General features: G+C 43.2%; 1 protein-coding gene across 1 annotated transcript in view; it reads right to left on the bottom strand.

The window, feature by feature from the left end:
• Positions 1–23,825, bottom strand: part of st3gal3a (ST3 beta-galactoside alpha-2,3-sialyltransferase 3a) — a 681,850-nt gene that overhangs the window by 620,634 nt on the left and 37,391 nt on the right. The gene's annotated exons all lie outside the window — the stretch shown is intronic.

Below are 23,825 nucleotides of genomic sequence, written 5' to 3'. Positions count from 1 at the left end.
TTTCCCTTTCATGGAAAAGTGCCATTTCAGCTAAAACTACACAAACGGGAAAATCATTTTGGAACCCTGCTATGAGGCGGTATACCATGGCCTTGCAAGAATCTAGCTTGATGAATGAAGAGTTTTCAAAATCAAATTAAGAAGCAGTTAGAATTAACACCACTGTATTACTGTTTGAGAGACTGGGGCCAGATAGTCTCAAGAGGGAAAATATAAGTGAAAGCCAACCAAATTTATCTAGCAACAGCTACAGCCAATCATTAAACCAACAACAGCCTGACTCTAGCATGTTGTGATGGTCCTACAGGGTTAAAAAGAGGGGTTCCATAAAGTTTCATTGCTAATCAGATTTTGAAGAGTCCGGCTTACGAACCATGTGTTAATCTCTGCAAGTAGTTTTCGAGACCAGACCAGACACCTGAAAGGATGAATCCATCGATAGAATGCACAACTGGCTGAAGCTGTGAAAGTCATTGCCCTACGTTTGTTCAGTATATCTTTCTTTAATAAACTTTCTAAAATTTACGATACAAACAAAAGTAGATTTATTATGTCACTTGCAATTGCTGGCAATTAGAATGGCTGAAATCAAATTAATACAAACAGAATAAATTGGGTGAGTTGCACTTGTCAAATTACTTACAATTGGATTAGTTACCTATAATATCAACATCTCCTCAAAATGTTTAATTAGATTAATCAAACATGATCTATCCTTCACAAGTATATATATGCTGACTCTCTTTGATCAGTGCAGACTTATCCTGGTCCCAGGTCACTCTGTCCCTAATAATAGATTCCAGTAATTTCCCCACAATACTCAAGCCTGTAGTTTCCTCGATTCTCTTTCCCTGCTTTCTTAAATAATGAAGTGATTTCATTATTTTCTAATTTAAACACAATTCTATAATTTAATGGCTTTGAAAACTATGGCTAAGGCATCAACAATTTCTCCAGCAGTTTATTTTAAATCCCCAGGTTGGAAACCATTAGGTCCTGAAAATATCTCTATTGCAAGCTCCATTATTTTCTCCATGAGCATTTTTAAATGATATGAAAGTCCAATAAGTTCCAACCATTGATGTATTTTAGGTTCTTTTCTCCAGCTTGTACTTTGACCTCTTCGTCTACTCTGAAAATATATGAGATTATTCATTTAACAAGTTCTTCATCATCATATCTTTATTATCCATGTATCACATGCTTTTGTCTTTAATTGGCTACTTTCCCTTTACTACCTTTCCTCCTAATGTGTTTTTAAAAACCTTCTGTTAGGCTTGAGATTCCTTACAAGTATTTTTCATACTCTCTTATGACACAATTCTGTATCCCTTTGTTGCTATTTTTGGCTCTCCAAAAGGCTAGATTTAGCCTTTTTTCTTCTATTTGTGTAAACCTTTTCCGTTAAGGAAGCAGGGGAAATATAAACATGTTAATCATAAATAAGTTTCCTAGCAGTTGAAGTGACATGTAAATAACCCTTCCAAATCTCATATCATATTAGACAACATTTCTAATTAATTGTGTTCTCCTTTTTGAGTTCTAACATAACAGAAAAATAAAATCATGAATGAATTTATATTAAGATGACATTGCCATGGTAACTATTTCAGAACCTCTGGGACAGGAGTAACACATTTCAGCAAGGAGACCAAAGAAAATGTACTCGATGCTTCCATGTGGTAGCAACAGCAACCTTGTGTGAATAAAATTACTGTGCACCACTACAGAAAAGCAAACCACTCAGTTCCAAAATGTATTTTCCCAACAACACTTGTAGCTGTGCATCTGGGAAGATTAACCAAATGAAATAAAGTTTTAAAAAGATAAGCAACTTTTCAAGCCTAAGGTCATTTCTGACTGACCTCTGTCAATTCTGCTGCAAGGCATTAATCTAGATACCTTTCAATATCAAAGAACAAAGAACAAAGAAAAGTATAGCACAGGAACAGGCCCTTCGGCCCTCCAAGCCTGCGCCGATCATATTGCCCGTCAACTAAAACATTTTGCACTTCTGGGGTCCGTATCCCTTTATTCCCATCCTATTCATGTATTTGTCAAGCTGCCTCTTAAACCCCACTATTGTACCTGCTTCCACCACCTCCTCTGGCAGCGAATTCCAGACACTCACTATCCTCTGCGTAAAAAACTTGCCCCGCGCATCTCCTTTATAGGTTTCTCCTCTCACCTTAAATCTAAGTCCCCTAGTAATTGACTCTTCCACCCTGGGAAAAAGCTTCTGACTATCTACTCTGTCCATGCCACTCATAATTTTGTAAACATCTATCAAGTCGCCCCTCAATCTCCGTCGCTCTAGTGAGAACAATCCGAGTTTCTCCAACCTCTCCTCATAGCTACTAACCTCCAGACCAGGCAGCATCCTGGTAAACCTCCTCTGCACACTCTCCAATGCCTCCATATCCTTCTGGTAATGTGGTGACCAGAATTGCATGCAATATTCCAAGTGTGGCCTAACCAAGGTTCTATACAGCTGCAGCACGACTTCCCAGCTTTTATACTCAATACCCCTGCCAATGAAGGCAAGCATGCCATTTGCCTTCCTGACTACCTTATCCACCTGTGTTGCCACTTTCAGTGACCTGTGGACCTGAACACCAGATCCCTCTGCCCGTCAATGCATTTAAGGGTTCTGCCATTTACTGTATAATTCCTGTCTGTATTAGACCTTCCAAAATGCATTACCTCGCATTTGTCCAGATTAAACTCCATCTGCCATTCTTCCGCCCGAGTCTCCAACCGATCTATATCCCGTTGTATCCTTTGACAATCTTCTTCACTATCTGCAACTCCTCCAACCTTAGTGTTGTCTGCAAACTTACTAATTAGCCCAGTTACATTTTCCTCCAAATCATTTACGTATACTACAAACAGCAAAGGTCCCAGCACTGATCCCTGCGGAACTCCACTAGTCACAGCTCTCCATTCAGAAAAGCACCCTTCCACTGCTACCCTCTGTCTTCTATGACCAAGCCAATTCTGTATCCATCCTGCCAGCTCACCTCTGATCCCGTGTGACTTTACCTTCTGTACCAGTCTGCCATGAGGGACCTTGTCAAAGGCCTTACTGAAATCCATGTATATAACATCCACAATCCATGTATATAACATCCACTCTTTGCTGTAACAGACATAGAGTCATAGGCCTGAACATTCTGGTCAGTGTGCGTGAGTGGGCCTCGCTTGCCAACGAGTAAAATGACACGCAGTGACATCGGGCATGAGTCCCGAAGTCACTGCACGTCATTCAGATCTTCAGTTTGGCGGGCATGCACCGAAATCGGCTGGACGCCCACCGAACTGTCAAAGGCCCATTAAGAACATTTAGATAGCAATTAAAACAATTAACAAGGGCTGCCCGTCCAACCTTAAGGTTGCCGGGCAGGCAAAGAGTCCAGGCGGCCTTCGTATTTTCATGAAACTTCATCCACAGATGGGGATGAGGTTTCATGAATGTTTTTAAACTTTAATAGAAATTTTAAATAAAATTCATAGACATGTCCCATGAGGGGACGTGCCCAAATAATATTAAAAAATCTTTTATTTACTTTTTGATAATGTAACTAAACTCCGTGAGGCACGGAGCTGCCTCAGGGAGATTTCCCGCACGAAAAAGCGCAGGCCCTGACTCAGCCTCCTCTCCCCAGCCGCACAGGGAGCGCTCAGCGCTTCCAGCTGCGCATCACGCTGGGCGGGCCTTAATTAGCCCGCCCATGTAAAATGGCGGCACACAGCTGATTGCGGGCGGCGATCAGCTGTGTGCCTGCCCGCGCCCGCTCCTGCTCAGCTCCCCCGACGGGGAGAAAATTCGCCCCACAGAATCTTGGAATAGTTACAGGACAATATGACACCATTTAGCCTGTCATGTCCATGCCAGCTGTCTGCAAGAGTAACTCAGCTCATCCCACTCCCCCGCCCTTTGTATTGCACCAACTTTACAGTATTTACCATATTACATTCATTCAGATACATACACTGTAAGCCTAACTCTGACCCCACCTAATACCTTACTATTTCTTAGTCTAGTGCTATCTGTCTCTCAATCCTTTGTACATCTTGTTTCTCCTTTCTAACATTACATCTTGGTTCCCAACCCGCTGCCAACTCTGTTTAAACTCACCCCAACAGCACTACCAAATCGCCCCAGAAGGACACTGGTCCTGGCCCTGTTGAAGTGCAACCTGTTTGGCTTGTAGAGGTCCTACCTCCCCTCAGAACCAATATCCATGTCCTAAGAATATGTCCCTTTTGCATCTCTCCAGCAACACATTCATCTATTCTATCTTCCTTTATTTCTGTACTTACTAACCTTGGCACCAGGAATAATCCGGAGATTACTACCCGAGGTCCTATTTACTAGTCTCCTACCTATCACAATTTTATCATATCACGATTTTACGACAATTTAAGAAGATTTTATGGCAAACAGGACAATCGATTCAATTGCAATAGATATCTTAAATTTATCTTTAATATATTTTGAAAACTCATTCCAAATAGCTAATTATAAGCATCATTCCATCTAGAATTTCAATAGTTGAAATATTTAAATTTAAGTAATACAGATATTTAGCTAAATTATTTTTTATTCAATCTCTCCTGCTTAATTGCATATTAGAATCAATCACTCTCATACAAGTAAATTCTGCTTTTCTAGCACTATTATTTCTTAGAATCATTAGGACTTTAAACAAGCCAGTGTCTTACAGTAGACTAATTACTGTCCTACAGTTATATCAGGTTTCTCTCCTTTCCTCTCCTCTCACATCTCTATTCTTTCCTAGAGTTCTAATAAAGGGTCACACCTGAAATAAGAACACAGGAATAGGAGCAGGCCATTCAGGCTCTTCAGTTTGTTCCACCATTCAGTGACATCATGGTTGGCCGGTGACTGAACTCCAAATATCCACCTTTGCTCAATACCTCTTAATAGCTTTGGTAATATGAATAGATTTTTTCTTTCCAATCATCATTATTGATCCACCTACATTCATTATTTTCTGTTTTTATGATCAGGTAGTCAGTTTGTAAAAATTTGTTTAGCCTTCTGAATAATAATCCAAGGTTTCATTACAATTATTACTGCCATTAAGATCAGAGAATCATAGAAAATTTACAACAACTTAAATTTATAAAGCATTTTTAATATAATAAAATGTCGAAACGGTGCTTCACAAGACCATTATAAAATAAAATATGTCACTGAACAACCACATGAGAGACACTGACCAGACTTTTACTCCCTTGAAGTGCAAGTTCAGAGGGAGGCAGGCAAATCATGTTGGCTGGAAGTCGAACATCATGACATCATTTCTATATTTTAGCAGTGCTGGGAACCATTCAGGATGCACTTCTGACATTGAGACATCGGGGCACTAAGCAAGGTAGTTAAAAGGCCAATTAACTTATATTTTACAGGGCAATGTGAATTTTAGCAGCAGCACATGGGGAATGTGACTTCAGAGCACCACCGGGTTAAACAAGGCAGCAGTGAAGCAGGGGAAGGCAAAAAGGCAGGGAATAAGTGCTGACTCTCTCAGGAAACCAACAGCAGAGCCTGCGTGTGGTGGCAGGGAGGTTGATGTTCAAAGGGTCCTGCCAGGCATCAGCTGATTGGGGTGCAGTGAGGTGTCTGTGTGGGGGTGAGTGGCCAGGGTCACATAGCGGAGTGGCACTTCCCCAAAGAGAGGACTCAAGGCCATATCTGGTGGGCGATGAGAGGCTAGCTTGTTCAAAGTCCTAGGATTTAGAGGGAGGCCAACTACCATGGGCCTAATTCACCCAGGCCTCGAGGCCACCATTGAGGTGGTGGGGTGGCTCAGAGGAAGACAGATCCAGGCACTGGCAAGGGCACATCACCAAAAACCTCAAATCCAGCAAGAGGGCCAGCCTCGGTGTGGCTGCTGAGCAGACAGGAATGTAAACAGTCATATGCGTGCAAACAGCCTAACCCCAGGAGTGTACTGCCCAAGGCTGAACTTTCTGCAAATGTCCGAGCAGCAGTATCAGTGAAGGCTGTGGCTTTCGGGAGTGGCCTTTATTGATCTGTGCACCACGCTGCAGGATAAGCTGAGACCCATGAGCTTTGGTGGATACCCAATGCCAGTGGCACTGAAGCTCAACGTGGCTTTCAACCTCTACACCTCTGGCTCCTTCCAGGGATCCACTGGGGACATGTGGGATCTCCCAGTCTGCAACCCATCATACATCAAGGCTTTGTTCAAGAGGGCCAGAGATTATGTGCAATCCTGCATCGATCTGGGAAGTCAGGCAGAGAGGTCCAGCAGATCTGGGGCCAACGCCATATTTCCCCAGATGCAAGTTGTCAGTGACTGCCTTCATCAATAGAAAAGGCTTCCACTCGCTCAATGTACAACTGGCCTGCAACTAACAAAAGCAGATCTTTCAGGTATGTGCACTTTTCCCAGGAAGCAGCCATGAGATCTACATACTAAGGAAGTCTCAGTCCCCCACACACCGTTAGAAATGGATATTTGGGCCAGAATTTTACGTCCTGCAGATGGGTGCACGCCCGAACTGAATGGACGTGAAATAGCGCAAGATGACGTTGAGCGAGCACCCCAACATCATCGCACACTCGCATGATATTTTGCTCGGAGGGTACATGTGGCAGTCAGAAGCGCGCCCACCAACAATTAACAGGGCAATTAAGCCCATTAACGATGCAATCAACAGCAATTTTACGTGGCCTGTCCACATTTATGGTTGGCAGACGAGCCATTCTCCCAGGCGGCATTCACATTTTTGCTTAAAACTCGACCCATGGCAGGATCAAATCTCCGTGGGGAAATAAAATAAAGAGATATCTGGGTACTGTTTTTTAATGAGGTACGCTTTCAGGTGCTTGATTGTCCTGCATGGACTTATTTTGGGACATTTTTGTCATGTCCTTTGGTCTGTGGAGGTCTGCAGCTCCCTGGGGCAGCTGTCTGCCTCAGGGAGCCCTCTCAAAGCACTCACATGCACCCTTGGTGCCTGCTCTCTTTCCCACCCCCACCGCAGCAGCGCTGAGCATTTCAGCACACATTTCACACTAGCTGGCCGATGAAGTCGCAGTCACGGGCCGATCGCAGCCAGTGGCCCATTTCCCCTCCATTCCCAGGCCCACCAATCGCACGCGACTGATGACCGAAAAATTCAGGCCTTGGAGGTAAGGGAGACCCACTAGAAACAAGGCTACTCATGTCGAGGAGGATCCCATGCATAGATGCAGAGAAAGGGTCGAACACCTGCCATGGGTCAACCCAAGTAACCATTGATCAGGAAACTAGACTTATGAAGATGTGATTCAGGTGTTTTGATTGCGTATCATGGTGGTCTACTGTGCACTGCACAACCTAGCACTGCAAAGGTAGAAGGCATTGAGCAATGAGGACATTGCTGATCATGATGCTTCCTCTAGTGATGAGGATACAGAGGGGCAGCTGACTATACAATGCAAGCTGAGGACTCCCTTGGACCACAGGCAAGGCAAAATAAGATATGCACAAGGGAGGCTCAGGACACCCTAATATATTGCTGCTTCTTGCGACTCTTGTGCCCCTTCAGCCTTACTCTGAATCAGCCATGCTGTCACATTCTTTATTTGGCACTCCATCATCCAGTGTTTAGGTGCATAGTGCACAGAGGCATGGCTGAGGAGCTGAATGGACAGAGAAGCAGGAAGTTTGAGTGAAAGAATTATTGAGGTGGACATTAGAAAGGTAGCATAACATCCAGATACATAAATTACCCATGACCCCCAAATGTGGCTGGCTACTTTTCTTAACTCTTTTACAGGTGCAGGACCCTCCACTGTCATTGCGACTTCTTGAAGTGATGGAGTCTCTGACTGAGGGGCTGAGGAGCCACTGTCCACTTCAGCAGCATCCTGAATGGAGCCTCCAGAAAGCGGAAGACAGCTTCTCCTCGTCCCTTGCAAGGCACATGAACCTCCCTGCTAACTTCAAAAGGACGAGGATCTGGTGGAGAATCAAGCACCTCATCCACCTCTCACCCTGTCACTGTTCATTGAGCTCATGAACAAGCAGTTTATGAGTGGTATGATGGACCTGGCACTCCATGAGGGTTGCCAATCTCTCGATGAAGGAAGCCAAGGGTGCACCCACCTGAGACATAGCAGCACTAATGGCCAGGATTGACTCCTCCATCATTCGAGCATGGGTGCGCATAGCCTCTGGAAGCTCCACCAGATGTTCCAGCTCTGGCTGCAGCTCCAGCAGTTGGAGAAATATACTTCTCCAAGGACACATGAGCCTAAGGTTCAGCAGGTGTCTGGCCTCCCACAGTCCCCCACTGTCATGGCTTCAGCTGTCATAGCCTTAGTCGGCTGCTCAGACGCATCTGTGATGTGCTCACCAGCTTGTGATCCTGAATCTACTCGTGAACGGATACCCACTGACATGAAAGTATCTCTGCTGGTGAAGGGTGTGAGGGAATGATGTGATGCTGCAACTTCCTTGTCTTCAGAGGTGAACGAATGACCCCCGCTACCTGGACCTCTTCTGATCTCAGCTGGACCCTGACTAGCATGACAGAACATAAACATGTAAGCGCTAAGGGTTTCCCATTTCCTCATTCCTACCATGTTTGCTGTAGGCTGTATGTGATTAATGGTGATCACATGGGCACAATGCCTTCTATGTGCTAGATTCACCCTTGTGCACCCGTACTCGCCAACTCAATCTCTTGGCTTGGGAGCCCTGTCTTAACATCAGCAATAACACTGCTGCCCTGGTGCCACGTCAACTCCAAGGCCTACTTCTCCACAGGGGCGAGGATATGGAGGTACGGCTCCTCTCTATCATTAATGTTGTATGCTGTCTTTTCCTGGAAGCACACAAAGGAGGATTGATAGTTTGCACATGGAGTCAGGCACAATACCTCTGCTGGTGTGGGCCCAGCAGTCCACGATGGCACATGGATGCCACCTGCATACAGTCACCCTCAAGGGACCTTGTGCTGCGTCACTGAGATGCAACCATGCCTATGATAGAACATGCCGCTGCCTGACCCCCTTGCCACCAGTTGGGTGTCACTTCCTCAGCACAAAGCTAACCCTCTCACGTTGTCACATGCAAGCCCCAAAGAGAAAAGACATATGGAACACTCACCTTGGCAGGCTGAAAAAAGGTAATTGACGCGGCCTTGACAGAGGATCCAAGTTCGAGAACTGACCCCACAGCTGCTGACCTCCTCTGCGATCTCCATCTAGTCTTGCTTAGTTCCTTGGGAAGAGGACCTCTCCTCCTTGCCCTTGCAGGAGAACCTGCAGAGAGGCATCTCTGAACTGTGGGGCCACTCAGGGCCTTTCTTCTCACATTGTGTATGCTGCTTTCTGGTGAACACCTTTGGTACCTTCAATGAGGGAAGCAGCAGTACAGCACCAGCAGCAGGATGCTTGAAGGCCACAGCAGTAGCAGAGTGACTCAAAGCAGCAGCGGCAGATTGCTCAGAGGCAACAGGAGGAGAATTGTCTCAAGGCAGCAGTGGCAGCATAACACAAGGCAGCAGTGGGAGCATTACCCAAGGCAGCAGTGGCAGCATAACCCAAGGCAGCAGTGGCAGCATAACCCAAGGCAGCAGTGGCAGCATAACCCAAGGCAGCAGTGGGAGCATAACCCAAGGCAGCATGAACAGGAGAACTCAAGGCAGCTCAAAAAGAAAGGACTCCTTTTTTTCATGCAGCAAAAAATGCAGGTCTGGCTGCCCCGCTGCACCTGTTGCAGTGTCAGCTAACACCAACCTCGCAGCCTCTGTTCTTGCCTCAGGCCCTGGATTAACAGCCTCCACGCATGCACTGGATGCACCACATGTTCCTTAATCAGCCGCCATGAGATTGCATGCAGCCAGCCCCTTAACTCATTAAGGGAAACAGCACCTACTTCTGGTAATCCATGTCACTGGTAGGTTTAAGGAATGTCTTAAAGACGGAAAGCAAGGTAGAGAGGTAGAGAAGTATAATGAGAGAATTCCAGAGCTTAGGGCCTAGGCAGCTGAAGAAACAGACAGCAATGATGGAAAGATTAAAATCAGCGATGCTTAAGAGGCCAGAATTAGAGGGAGTGCAGACATTTCAGAGGATTGTGGGGCTGGAGGAGATTACAGCGATAAGAAAGAGTGAAGCCATGCAGGGATTTGAAAACAAGGATGAGAATCTTAAAACCAAGATGTTTCTTGACCAGATGCCAAATTAGATCAGCGAGCACAGGAATGATAGGTGAATAGGACTCAGTGCGAGTTAAGACAGGAGCAGCAGAGTTTTAGATGGCCTCGGTATTAAACAGGGTAGAATGTGGGAGACTAGCCAGGAGTGTGTTGGAATGGTCTAAAGGCATGAATAAGTGTTTCGGCAACAGATGAGCCAATGCAGAGACAAAGTCGAGCGATGTTACAAAGGCGGAAATAAACAGTTTTCGTGTTAGCATGAATGTAAGGTCGGAAGCTCATCTCAGGATTAAATGTGATACCAAATTTGTGAACAGGTTGTTGCCAGGATGAGGGATGGAGTCAGTAACTAGGGAATGAATTTTGGAAAGAGCACCAAAAACAATAGCTTCAATCCTTCCAGTTATATCTTTGAAGGAAATTTTTGCTCTCCGGTACCGAATGTCAGACAAGCAGCCTGATAATTTAGCAACAATGGAGGAGTTGAGAGAGGTGGTGGTGAGATAGAGTTGGGTGTCATAATCGTACATGTTAAAGCTAACACTGTCCTTTTGGATGATGTCACTGAGGCATAGCATGTAGATAAAAAATAAGAGGGGGCCAAGGAAAGATCCTTGGGAGACACCAGAGGTAATAGTACGGTACATCACAATTTGTATGGCAACAGGTCAATTCCTTCCTTTCCATAACTGTGTTGGACTACAGATAAAGAACTAGACGTTCAAGGGTGAGAATTAAGAGTACAAGCCTGGCGTAAAATGTGTACCGACTTCAGAGCGTCCATCTGTTTTAATCAGGTTAGCATTTGTTCAAGGTCTCTGGGAGAATTTAAATCATGCCAAGGAAATTCAAACACTTGGATACCCCTAATTGTAAAAGCAAGCTGCCAAGTAACATGTGCAGTGAGAGTATCATTTGAGTGATCTATGAACAACACCAATGCACAATTTTGTAAGCCTTATGAGTACAAAGAACATGTATATTTTACACCTAAGTTGTATTTTATGCATCTGCACAAAAGAATGCTAAAAATTGCAGGAGGAAAGGAAAAAATTCTATGAATCCTTGTATAAGTTAACATGCGAGTACAGGAAGCAATTAGGAAGGCAATTATTGGCCTTTATTGCAAGTGGTTGTTGTACAAGAGTAAGGTAGTCTTGCTGCAATTCTACACCAGGAGTACTGTGGACAGTTTTGGCCTCCATACTTAAGGAAGGATATGGTGCCTAAGAGAGCCAGCAATGAAGATTCACTAGTGAATTTCTTGAATGAGAATTCTGAGTTGTCCTGTAAGGAGGGGTTGCATAGAATTCAGGGCCCAGGAGAGGAGGGTGCAGATGTTGCTAAACGCCAGGGCCAAGGGTTTAGGGTGGACCCTGGCTCGTTTCTCTAAACGCAGTTTCTTCTTGTCCCCAAGTCTGAGCAGAGGCAGAGCTGCAGACCTGAAAGACCGACTTTAAAAAGTCATAGAACCTTAAGGCTGAGAGTTCCAATTTTTTTCCCCTATTTTTACTTTCATTCGTTGCTGCGCTGCTGTTTCTGACCTTTGGGCAGCTTCGTGGTTCTGATTTTTTTTTAAAAAGCCCGCCAGAAAACCACAAAGCCATTTGAAGGTCAGCAGCAGCTGTGCAGCAACTGAGAGATCTAAGATCAGCCGTGAAACTAGTACTACTTATTGCAGAGTCAATAGCTAAGACATGTTGTCTATTTCTAGAAGATGTAATACAAAATGTTAAAAAAAAATAATTTTGAAAATGAAGTTCACCATTCTACCACTCCCAGAATTAGAAGTGAGGTGGGCAGATGATGGAGAGCTGCATGGATTTCTACATAAAGGAATAATTTGAACAAGTTTAAATACTACCTTCAACTGCTTCATCAATGACCTTCCTTTCGTCATAAGCTCAGAAGTGTGGATGTTCGCTGATGATTGCACAATGTTCTGCACCATTCGCAACTCCTCAGATATCAAAGTAGTCTATGTCCAAATGCAGCAAGACCTGGACAATATCCAGGCTTGGGCTGACAAGTGGCAAGTAACATTCACGTCACACAAGTGCCAGGCAATGACCATCTCCAACAAGAGAGAATCTAACCATCGCCCCTTGATGGTCAATGGCATTACCATCACTGAATCTCCCACTATCAACATCTTGGGGGTTATCGTTGACCAGAAACTGAACTGGTCCAGCCATATAAACACTATGGCTATAAGAACAGGTCAGAGGCTAGGAATCCTGCGACGAGTAACTCACCTCCTGACTCCCCAAAGCCTGTCCACCATCTACAAGGCACAAGTCAGGAGTGTGATGGAATACTCCCCACTTGCCTGGATGAGTGCAGCTCCCACAACACTCAAGAAGCTTGACACCATCCAGGACAAAACAGCCCACTTAGTTGGCATCACATCCACAAACATTTACTCCCTCCACCACCGGCGCACAGTAGCAGCAGTGTGCACCATCTACAAGATGCACTGCAGGAATTCACCAAGGTCCCTTAGACAGCACCTTCCAAACCCACGACCACTATCATCTAGAAGGACAAGGGCAGCAGATAAATGGGAACACCACCACCTGGAAGCTCCCCTCCAAGTCACTCATCATCCTGACTTGGAAGTATATCGCCATTCCTTCACTGGCGCTGGGTCAAAATACTGGAACTCCCTTCCTAACAGCACTGTGGGTGTACCTACGCCACATGGACTGCAGCAGCTCAAGAAGGAAGCTCACCACCGCTTTCTCATGGGCAACTAGGGATGGGCATTAAATGCTGGCCCAGCCAACGAAGCCCACATCCCGTGAATGAATTTTTAAAAAATAACTGGAAGAAAAGGTAGTAGCTCTAAAAATCAAGAAAAATGGCAAATTAGTTTAAAACACCTCTTTATATCACAGAATCATAGAATTATATGCCACAGAAGGAGGTCATGTAAGGAGAGCTGGTGATATAGTGGTGATGTTGCTCAACTAGAAATACAAAGACCCAGGCTAATACTTTGGGGATAAAAGCAAAATACTGCGGATGCTGGAAATCTGAAACAAAACAAAAATTGCTGGAAAACCTCAGCAGGTCTAACAGCATCTGTGGCGAGGAAGACAGAGTTAACGTTTCGAGTCTGTATGACTCTTCATCCGAACTCTGGGGACATGGGTTCAATTCCCACCATGGCAGCTGATGGAATTTGAATTCAGTAAATAAACCTGGAATTATAAAGTGATAGTGACTATGAAACCATTGATTATCATAAAAACCCATCTTGTTCACTAGTGTTCTTTAGGGAAGGAAATCTGCCATCAAGTTTACTGACAACATAAAACTGGGCGGGGTTGTGAGTTGTGAGGAAGATGCAAGGAGGCTTCAGGGCGATTTAGACAAGTTGTGTGTATGGGCAAACACATGGCAGGTGCAGTATAACGTGGATAAATGTGAAGTTATACACTTTGGTGTGAAGAACAGAAAGGCAGAGTATTATTTAAATGGTGATATATTGGGAAAGGTGGATGTACAAAAGGTGCCCTTGTACATCAGTCAATGAAAGTAAATAGGCAGGTGCAGCAAGCAATTAGGAAGGAAAATGGTATGTTGGCCTTCATTGCAAGAGGACTTGAGTTCAGAAGATGTCTTACTGCAGTTATACAGGGCCTTGATGAGACCATACCTGGAGTATTGTATGCAGTTTTGATCTCCCTACCTAAGAAAGGAAGACTTGCCATAGAGGGAGTGCAGTGAAGGTTCACCAGGCTGATATCAGAGATGGCAGGACTGTCGTATGAGGAGAGATTGGTTCGACTGGGCCTGTATTCACTAGAGTTTAGAAGAATGAGAGGGAATCTGATTGAAACGTATAAAATTCTAACAGGGCTAGACAGACTGGATGCAGGGAAGATCTTTCCCCTGGTTAGGGAGTCTAAAACTAGGGGCCACAGTCTCAGGATACGGGTCAGGCCATTTAGGACTGAGATAAGGAGTCCTGCTCGAGCTGCAATTCTTTCCAGTTAAAAACTAGGAAGACCTTCAGGTCGCCGCAACACACTTTATACCATTGTCAAAAATTTCAAACATCTCGCCAGCCACTGACTCAGGCTAAACCGGAGTTTCGCAACATCAGCATCATCCTATTTGACTCCATATTTTCTCCATCACAAATACTGCCTCGATCTTCCAACTCCACTGCATTATCCACCTCTACCCCTGCTTCAAGTCAATCTGTGGCTGAAACCCTGGAAAATCAATGCTTTTGTCACCTCCAGACACTATTCAAATGCTCTCCTGGCCTGTTTCCTATCCTCCTCCCTCCATAAACTTTAAATCTACTATCCATTTCCCACATTGGCCGGTGTTTCCCCAGTGCCATCAAGTTAAAATTCTCTCCCTCATGTTTAAATCCCTTTGTGGCCTCACTCCTCCCTTTCAATTTCATACCTCCAGCCCCACATCTAACCCCTCCCCCACATCCCCTATTATTTGATCCCACTACCGGCAGCTATGCCATCAGCCACCTATACCCAATGATGTGGAATTCTCTGAGTAAGTCTACACATTTTCAACTATCTCTCTCCTAAGGCCAAGAATTTTCACCATATGTTATTATCTATCTTGGGTCACTCATCAAACGAGATGCAGAGTCTACCAAAGAAATTCAGGCGAGACCTGACAAAGGTCAGGCGTTGTGAACTTATTTAAAGGAGAATGGAGTAGCCACAGCATCTTAATTACAAAGAAGATTCTACTTCTTGTGTGGCTGGTGACAAATGTATCGCTGTGAAAGCTGGACCATCAAGAAGAGCGACGAGGGTTGAATAAGAGCATTTGAAAATGAAAAGAATCAGACAGATATTACATGTCATGGACCACCAAGCAGACAAACAAGTGAGTGCTCGAGAAAGTTGGTGTAAGAGGAACTTGTTTGAGGCAGTGGTATCATGAAGCTCACTTATTTTGCACATATGATGTGAACAGGAGGGAAGTGTTTGGAAAAAGGAGGTCAAGGCAAAACACTTGGACAACCTACACAAGGAAGACCGAAGATGGCATGGATGAATAATATCAGAACTTGGAATGGCTTCCCTATGGGATAAGTAATGAGGGCAGCGAAGAATAGGAATCAGTGGAGAAAGATTGCTCATGGTGCTGCCAATCCTTGGAATATAGATGGATGAAAGACAAGACAAGGCAAGAATTGTTATGTCCATGTGAAGTATTGGATATTGTACTACGTTAAAATGCTATTTAAACATGAGTTATTGTTGTAGAAATATCCAATGTGTGCTGAGTTCACTAAGCTCAACTGGAAGAATTTCGGGATGCTACAACTTCAGCATGCCATCCACCACAATAAACATTCACTCCCTCCACCACTGACGCTCAGTGGCAGCAGTATGTACCATCTACAAGATGCACTGCAGCAACTCACCAAGGTTCCTTTGGCAGCACCTTCCAAACCTGCAACCTCCACCACCTAGAAGGAGAAGAACAGCAGATGCATGGGAACACCACCACCTACAAGCTCCCCTCCGAATCACGCACCATCCTGACTTGGAACTATATCACTGTTCCTTCACTGTCACTGGGTCAAAATCCTCATGAACTAATTAGCAAACATCCCCACTTCTGACCTTATGATGGAAGGAAGGTCAATGATGAAGCAATTGAAGGTGGTTAGGCCTAGGACACTACCCTGAGGATCTCCTGCAGTGATGTCCTGGAACTGAGGTGATTGACCTCCAACAACCATCTTCTTTTATGCTAGGTATGACTTCAACCAGTGGGGGGTTTTCCCCCTGATTACTGTTGACTCTGGTTTTGCTAGGGCTCCTTGATGCCACACTTGGTCAACTGCTCCTTGATCTCAAGACCAGTCATTCTCACCTCACCTCAGGAGTTCAGTTCTTCTGCACATGTTTGAACCAAGGCCGTATCGAGGTCAGAGCTGAGTGACCCTGGTGGAACCCAAACTGAGTGTCAGTGAGCAGGTTATTGCTAAGCAAGTGCCACTTGATAGCACTGTTGATGACCCCTTCCATCACTTTATTGATGATCGAGAGTAGACTGATGGGCAGTAATTGGATGGGTTGGATTTGTCCTGCTTCTTGTGTGCAGGACACATCTGGGCAATCTTCCACATTGCTGGGTAGATGCCAGTGTTGTAACTGTACTGGAACACTTTGGCTAGGAGCGCAACAAGTCCTGGAACACAAGTCTTCAGTACTATTGCCAGAATACTGTCAGGGCCCATAGCATTTGCAGTGTCCATATGGAATGAATCAAATTGGCTGAAGACTGGCATATGTGATGCTGGGAGCTTCCAGAGGAGGCAGAGATGGATTATCCACCCGATAACTTTGGTTGAAGATGTTTGCAAATGCTTCAGCCTTGTTATTTGCACTGATGTGCTGAGCTCCCCCATCATTGAGGATGGGGATATTGGTTATTTTGACAGATTTATGAGCTTTTAAAAAGATATGTTTTAAGTCTATATCTAAGTACAGTTTAGGCTTCTGAAGAGGATAATGTTTTAATTATATATTCAAGTATTGTTTGTTTATTTTGACAGATTTATAAACTTCTCATAGGTTTCCCTATATTATTATAGGGCTCATGAGTTCTGTACATAGTAGTGATAGGAAGATATGGGGGATGAGGGTTGGGGACCTCACATTCATTTCCAGAACTGGGCTGATTTCATAGCAAATGGAGGCAGGCCTTTTAACCTGGTCACCTCGGCATCAGCCCACCTCCCTCTCCACTTTGGGCTTGTTGCCAGAAGTAGTAGGTCCAACTCTAGCCCCATTAAGATAGCGTCAGTGGGCACAGTATAATGTAATTTAAAGTATAGCGAATGAGTAGGGACTCAGGCTCCTTTCTACCTACTTGCTGCCTGATCCCCAGGCACAGCTTTTTCTCACTTATCATTACATTTAGTTTTCTATGGCATAAACATTTTTCAGATTAGCTAATTTGAAAAAAATTTCATTCAATCAATATGGAGATTATAATCAGGTGTAAACAGACCTCATGCAGAATTTAGAAACTAATAGACCTTCCTTCTAAAACATTTCAGGATAGGACTAGATAGTGCAGCCATTTCACCCCAGGATCTGTTTCAACCAGTCCCTGATTAATGGGATGGAAATTTATTTTTGCTAGTCATGGTCCTATATCATAAATTTGGAATAATTCTTGGTGTTTACAAATCCATACCACAATCTGATATTAAATTTCACCTAATTAAGGCAAAAGCTACAAACATGGCTCTGTGGAAAACTGATGCAGCACTGTATACCTGTCATAATTTGGAGATGCCAGTGCTTTTTGAAGATTTACCCTGCATTCAATCTATGCCACACTTGATCAGAGAATTCTTGATCGTTATATTGGGTTTGAAGAAGTAAAAACGTTCCTGCCCCTACTACTGCTATGCTCCTAGATGGTCAAGAACTGATTTTTAAAAGAACGCAAAGTTTTTAATCTCACAATAAGGAATTCTTTACAGCAAATATGTTTTTATATTTTAAAAATTCTGCACCAGTTAGATGACTGGGTAGAGGAAAAGTTAACCAAGTAGATTTGGCGCTTGTTTAAGCTGAGTCACTGCATATGCCAAGGACAAGGAATAGTCTCTCCCCAACCAAGGAATTGGCTGACTGACAGAAGCAGCTGGCTTCAAGTGATCCTTTATGCAGCAGTAAATAGCCAACCTGAGCCAGAGAGAGAGAGAGACAGAAAATAACTTATTTATGCTCTCACAACCATTTGGCTTTAGCCAATTACTTATTACCAAAGCTAACCATTTCAGAAAGTGACTTGTATTTCTCCTTTGTGCTCCCATCTCTCATCATTTAATGAACCTTTTACACATTGGTGAAAAGTGCCTCTGTCTAAGCTCAGCAATCAATGGGCTCCTCTGTTCAAATAGACATTCACAACCCTGCTTAATTTAACACTTTAAGAGCTGTTGCTCTCCAATTTACTTTAATTTCACCCATAAAAAAGGCCATCATCCCCAAGTTCAAATTTGTCTTGTTTCTTCTCAGAAAAAGTCATTGTCCTTGTGCTGCTGCAATAAAAGATTAGTGCTAATATTTGTGCCAATGCCAAAAACAAAACCTAGGTCAATTGGGTAATTATAGTTGTGCTGGCTTAAAAGGGAAGATATAATAATTTTCACAATGTTATTGGTATTTATTGTAGAGTAATAGTGGGTTTTGTGTGTGTGTGTGTGTGTGTGACTTAACTGAATTAAAGGCAGCTGGTCTGAAAGCTTTGATGTAACAGATGATAAGCTAGGTTTGAAATGTTAAGTAGGTAAATGTAGGTGTAAAGGGATCATTTGCATTTTTAAATAAACCAGACTGGTTTGAATTCAAAGAAGGGAGTGAAATATTACACCTAGCCAGGAGAAGTTAAGAAACAGTGTGTTTATTTTTCCCAAAGATTACTGGTAAAATTGGTACTATGAAAGATTTTATTTTTAGAGAGGTAAAAGTCCAAAGACATAGTGAAACAACGGGAATTTTTATTCAAAGGGATATGTATTAAGGAGCAAAGGTTGTGTGTAAGGGCAAGCATTCTAAGATCTAACAAGTGTGAAAAAGTCTCCAGCATCTAAGCCTCAAGCTGCTATCCACAAAGAACTGAAGTTAAGAAAACTCACTTTGAATTTGACTGTTCAGCGTATTGTGTGTTACTTTGCCTGGGTCTTTTAAAATCTATGTGCCTCACTGTTGCCTTAACGGAGGTGTAACTGGTGTTTAGATTAATTAGGGGATTTAGAAGTTATCATATTAGTAATTTGTAGATTTATGTATGCGCATAAAATCATTTCTTCTATTAATAAAGGTTTAATTTAGTTTTGTAAGAAACCTATAAGACTCGGTAGTCTTATTTCTACTCAAGGCACATATATTAAAAATATATAGACAAATTACAAAGCAGGCGTGGCAGTTGTTTCAAGTTTCCCTTTGGGATTTGAGCAGCTTGGCATTTACCATCCACCTGCCATTACACAGTTAAAACTATTAAAATCTGCGCATGAAGAACTGGCATTTTTAGGTAACTAGCAATAAGGATTTATTATTGTTAATCCCTACTCAGACATAACAAAGTGTCAGTGGGAATGCTAAATTATCTTTGCCATTACATAGAAGATTGTATTTTAAATGATAATAGGCCACTATAATTAGAATACAGGAAACAATTATGCATTCTTCTATGTATTGTAACACACTGTAGCATTAGGAAAATATTGATATAAATACTAGGGAGTGCTTGACTAGAAGCTTGGCTTCAAATAATTGAAGCAAAGAAAATTAAAAATATTTGGTGTATCATCAGGTCAATAAAACCAGGCCAAGAAACATGTACTGCAACTATCTGCACAAGTATCACCTCTTAACCTCTCTGCTTTTCAGTTCTAGGTCATGTTACACTTGTACAGAGCCTTGGTTATACTACACTGTTGTGTATTGTGAAGCACTGGAGAAGGTGCATAAATTACTTACTGACATGATACCAGAATTGAGAGGTTCAACCTATCAAGGAAGATTGAACAGGCTGGGGTTCTCTTATCTATAGGGAAGACTGAGATGTGACCTGATAGAGGTTTGTTTCCACTTGCAGGAGAGACCAGATCTTGAGGCTATAAATATAAGATAGTCATTAATAAATCCATAGGTAATTCAGAAGAAACTTCTTTACCCAGTGTATGGCTTGAATGCAGAACTCACTACCACATCAAGTAGTTGAGGCGAATAACATAGATGCTTTTAGGAATTTGAGGAATAAAGGAATATGGTCACTTTTCAATCCATAATATGTTAATAGTATTAGATGAAGAAGGAGGCTCATGTAGAGCAAAGACATCAGCATGGATCTTCTGAGCCAAATGGCCAGTTTCTGTGCTTTAAATGCAATGTAATAATATGTAATCTCAAGACAGTTCATAGAGGAGAAAGTAAAAGCACACTCTTAAACCATAGGCAAGATGGTATCATCAGCCCTTAAATCCCAGAAAGCAGACGGAGTTGACAGTTGGACCAAGCAAAATGAGATATACACAGTATTTCTGGTATTTCCTCATTTAGAGATACAACATGTTTAAAATTTCCAGCTCTACCAAAAACAGATGATTTTGTTAGTCTTGTACTGTGTGGGTAGTATCCTGACATTTGCAAAGCAATGTGGCTTCTTGGATTTTCCTATCACAGGAAGCGGCAGCTTTTCAGTGCCATCCATGTTGGCACAGATCATAGCAGTGATGTGTTCCTTGCTCCGCTTTCCACCATTGGAAGTTTCACCTTTAAACATCAGAGATTGGTCTGGAAAGAGATGGCAAAACAGTCCAGTTTCATCCACGTTAAAAATGTCTCTTGGTGCATATTTCTTCAAGATGTGGGTGAGACCACTTTGGAGACAAACATCTGTCATTGTTACCATAATCACTGCACCCTTACCGCTTACCACATAGAAGACGATGCCGTGCCTGGTCTTGAATCGGTCCAGCCATCCGACACTGCAGGTGAACTCCATGTGGCCCAGCTTCTTTGCGAGGATAACTCCCATTTCCTGCAGATTGGACCAGAGATGGGAACATGGGAACATTCTCTGCTTAGGAGAAAACAGATTAGGCCAGGATTTTCATCTTCAAGGTGGGAATCGCGATTTGGTCCATTTGCCAATGTAGTGAACTTGCCTCCTGCCCACCCACACTATTTTCATGGCGGTGTAGCGGGGACGGGCTGGACTAGGGGTCACCACATTCTGAAGTAGCCTGAGGTAGAAACAGAGGAGCGGATGGCGGATGCTGAGACGGGCAGGTTAGAAGGCCCGCCTTGGCTACCTTGGACATTGGCCCTGTTCTGTACATAAGCATCAGGCACTCTTGCCCTCACCCCTTAATCCCCTCATCATGCCCTCTCATATCCCCAATACCGCCTATCTCTCCCATGCCCCATCTATACACCCCATGCAAACTCACCCAGTATCCACTATTGACAGAACTCATGAGCCCATAAAACACATAGCCATTCAAATTCCAATTGAAAATTAAATAAATATTTTAAAATAAATAAGTGTTCATCAAGCTATGAAAATAAACAAACAGCCATTCACAAACCTCCTCAAAAACATAATCCTATTGACTGGTCATAAAACTGTCAATCAAAACAAAGCTCACTCTCCTCTTATAGAACCATAGAACCATAAAACACTACAGCACAGAAAAGAGGCCATTCGGCCCTTCTAGTCTGTGCCGAAATATTATTCCGCTAATCCCATTGACCTGCACCCAGTCCATAACCCTCCAGACCTCTCCCATCATGTATCTATCCAATTTATTCTTAAAACTTAAGAGTGAGCCCGCATTTACCTATCAGCTGTATCAATAACCGTGCTGAGCTGAATCCATTAGTGGGGTTTGGAAGTCAGCCAAACATTTGTAATGGGATTGTTTCATACAGATGTGATAACAAAAACTCCCCTTTGAAGAAGTGGAAAACCTGTTCTACTGCTTCAAATGCTCAACAGATGGCTGGACTGTCAACCAAATAAAAGATTAAATCACAGGGGAAAATTGAAATATTAAAACCTTAATCTCAAAACTGTTGAATGCAGAAGAGCATTTTTCCCACTGGATAAAATACTCTAATGCATTTGAACACAAATTCACAATGCTGGCCAATTTAATGGCCACTTTTCTAAATAAAGCACTAGATCCATAGAAAAATTACGGCACAGAAAGAAGCTATTTAGCCCATTTTATCTGTGCCAGCTGAAATAAAAACTAGTTGCCCATTCTAATCCCACCTTCCAGCAATCGGTCCATAGCCTTGTAGTTTACAGCCCTTTATGCCCTATCATAATCACTGTATTAAAAACATATTCAACTTAACATACACCAATTCATTGACATGCAAAGTTTTCAACACCTTTTGCGGTATTTCCAACTCCAGACTAGATTCCTCTGAGGTGCTGTGAACCATGTCGCCTACCAAACAGACCCGAATCCTTGAAAACAGCAGGTGGTCTAAACAGTTCACCCCTGCAGTGGAGCCAGCAAGGGCCGGTGTGTTGCACGGGGGCTCACCAACTGCACCCTTATCCTGTACCCTTAAAATCCCACACAAGGGGAATGGGGTAGCAATACCAGAATTGGATCCTGCCAATTTCTACAGCCCACCTGCCTCCATTCTGATACAGACAAAGGCGTGAAACTTGACCCTTGTTGTTAGTGTAATTTTTCAGCTGTAATGTGTAGTAATGTCACACAGTGTTCTGTTCTGGCTTACTTCTGTTCACCATATACATCAATGTTTTGGATATATTCACTCCACATGATATCAAGAAATGGATGAAAGCACTGGATACAGCAAAAGCTATGGGCCCTGATAACATTCCAGCAATAGTACTGAAGATTTGTGTTCCAGAACTAGCTGCCCCCCTTGCCAGCAATGTGGAAAACTGCTGAGGTATAGCCTGTCCACAAAAAGCAGGACAAATCCAACCTGGCCAACTACCGCCTCATCAGTCTACTCTCAATCATCAGTGAAGTGGCAGAAGAGATCGTCTACAATGCTGTCAAGCGGCACTTGGCAATAACCTGCTCACTAATGCTTAGTTTGAATTCCACCAGGGTAACTCAACTCCTGATCTCATTACAGACTTGGTTTAAACATGGACAAAAGAGCTGAACTCCAGAGATTTTGGCAGGAAGAATAAAAGAGAGGCATATAACCTAAATGGTGAGAGATTGCAGAGCTGAGAGATGCAGAGGGATCTGGGTTTCTTAGTGCATGAATCACAAAAGGCTGGTATGCAGGCCCAGCAAGTAATTAGGAAAGCTAATAGAATGTTACCATTTATTGCGAGAGGAATTGAATACAAAAATAGGAAGGTGATGCTTCAGTTAAACAGAGCACTAGTGATATCACATCTAGAGTACTGTATTGGTCACCTTATTGAAGGAAGAATGTAAATGCGTTGGAAGCAGTTCAGAGAAGGTTTACCAGGCTAATACCTAGAATGGGCGGGTTGTCTTATGAGAAAGGTTGGACAGGTTAGGCTTGTATCTGCTGGAGTTTAGAAGAGTAAGAGGCAACTTGATTGAAATATTTAAGATCCTGAGGGGACTTGACAGGGTGGATGTGGAGAGGATGTTTCTTCTTTTGGGAGAACCTAGAACTAGGAGCCACCATTTAAAAATAGGGGGTCGCCTATTTAAAACAGAGATGAGGTGAATTTTTTTCTCTCAGAGGGTTGTGAGTCTTTGGAACTCTCTGCCTGAAAAGACGGTGGAAGCAGAGTCTTTGAATATTTTTCAGGCAGTGGTGGATAGATTCTTGGTAAACAAGGGGGTGATAGGTTATTGGGGTAGGCAGGATGCAGATTTGAGGTTACTATCAGATCAGCCAAGATGTTATTAAATGGTGGAGCAGGCTTGAGGGGCCGAATGCCCTACTATTGCTCCTTGTTCATATTTTTGTATTGTTATGGCGCGGCGGATGGTAAATGCTGAGCTGCTCAAATCCCAGAGGGAAACTTGAAACAGCTGCCAAAATGATTTTTGCAAATTGTATAGTATGAGGAGCAGTTCTGAAATCAGGAAATGATGTTCCCAACTA

This window comes from Cetorhinus maximus, chromosome 17 (genome assembly GCF_964194155.1).
Source record: "Cetorhinus maximus chromosome 17, sCetMax3.hap1.1, whole genome shotgun sequence".
In the NCBI taxonomy this organism is placed as follows: domain Eukaryota; kingdom Metazoa; phylum Chordata; class Chondrichthyes; order Lamniformes; family Cetorhinidae; genus Cetorhinus; species Cetorhinus maximus.
This window is presented reverse-complemented; position numbering and strand designations above follow the sequence as displayed.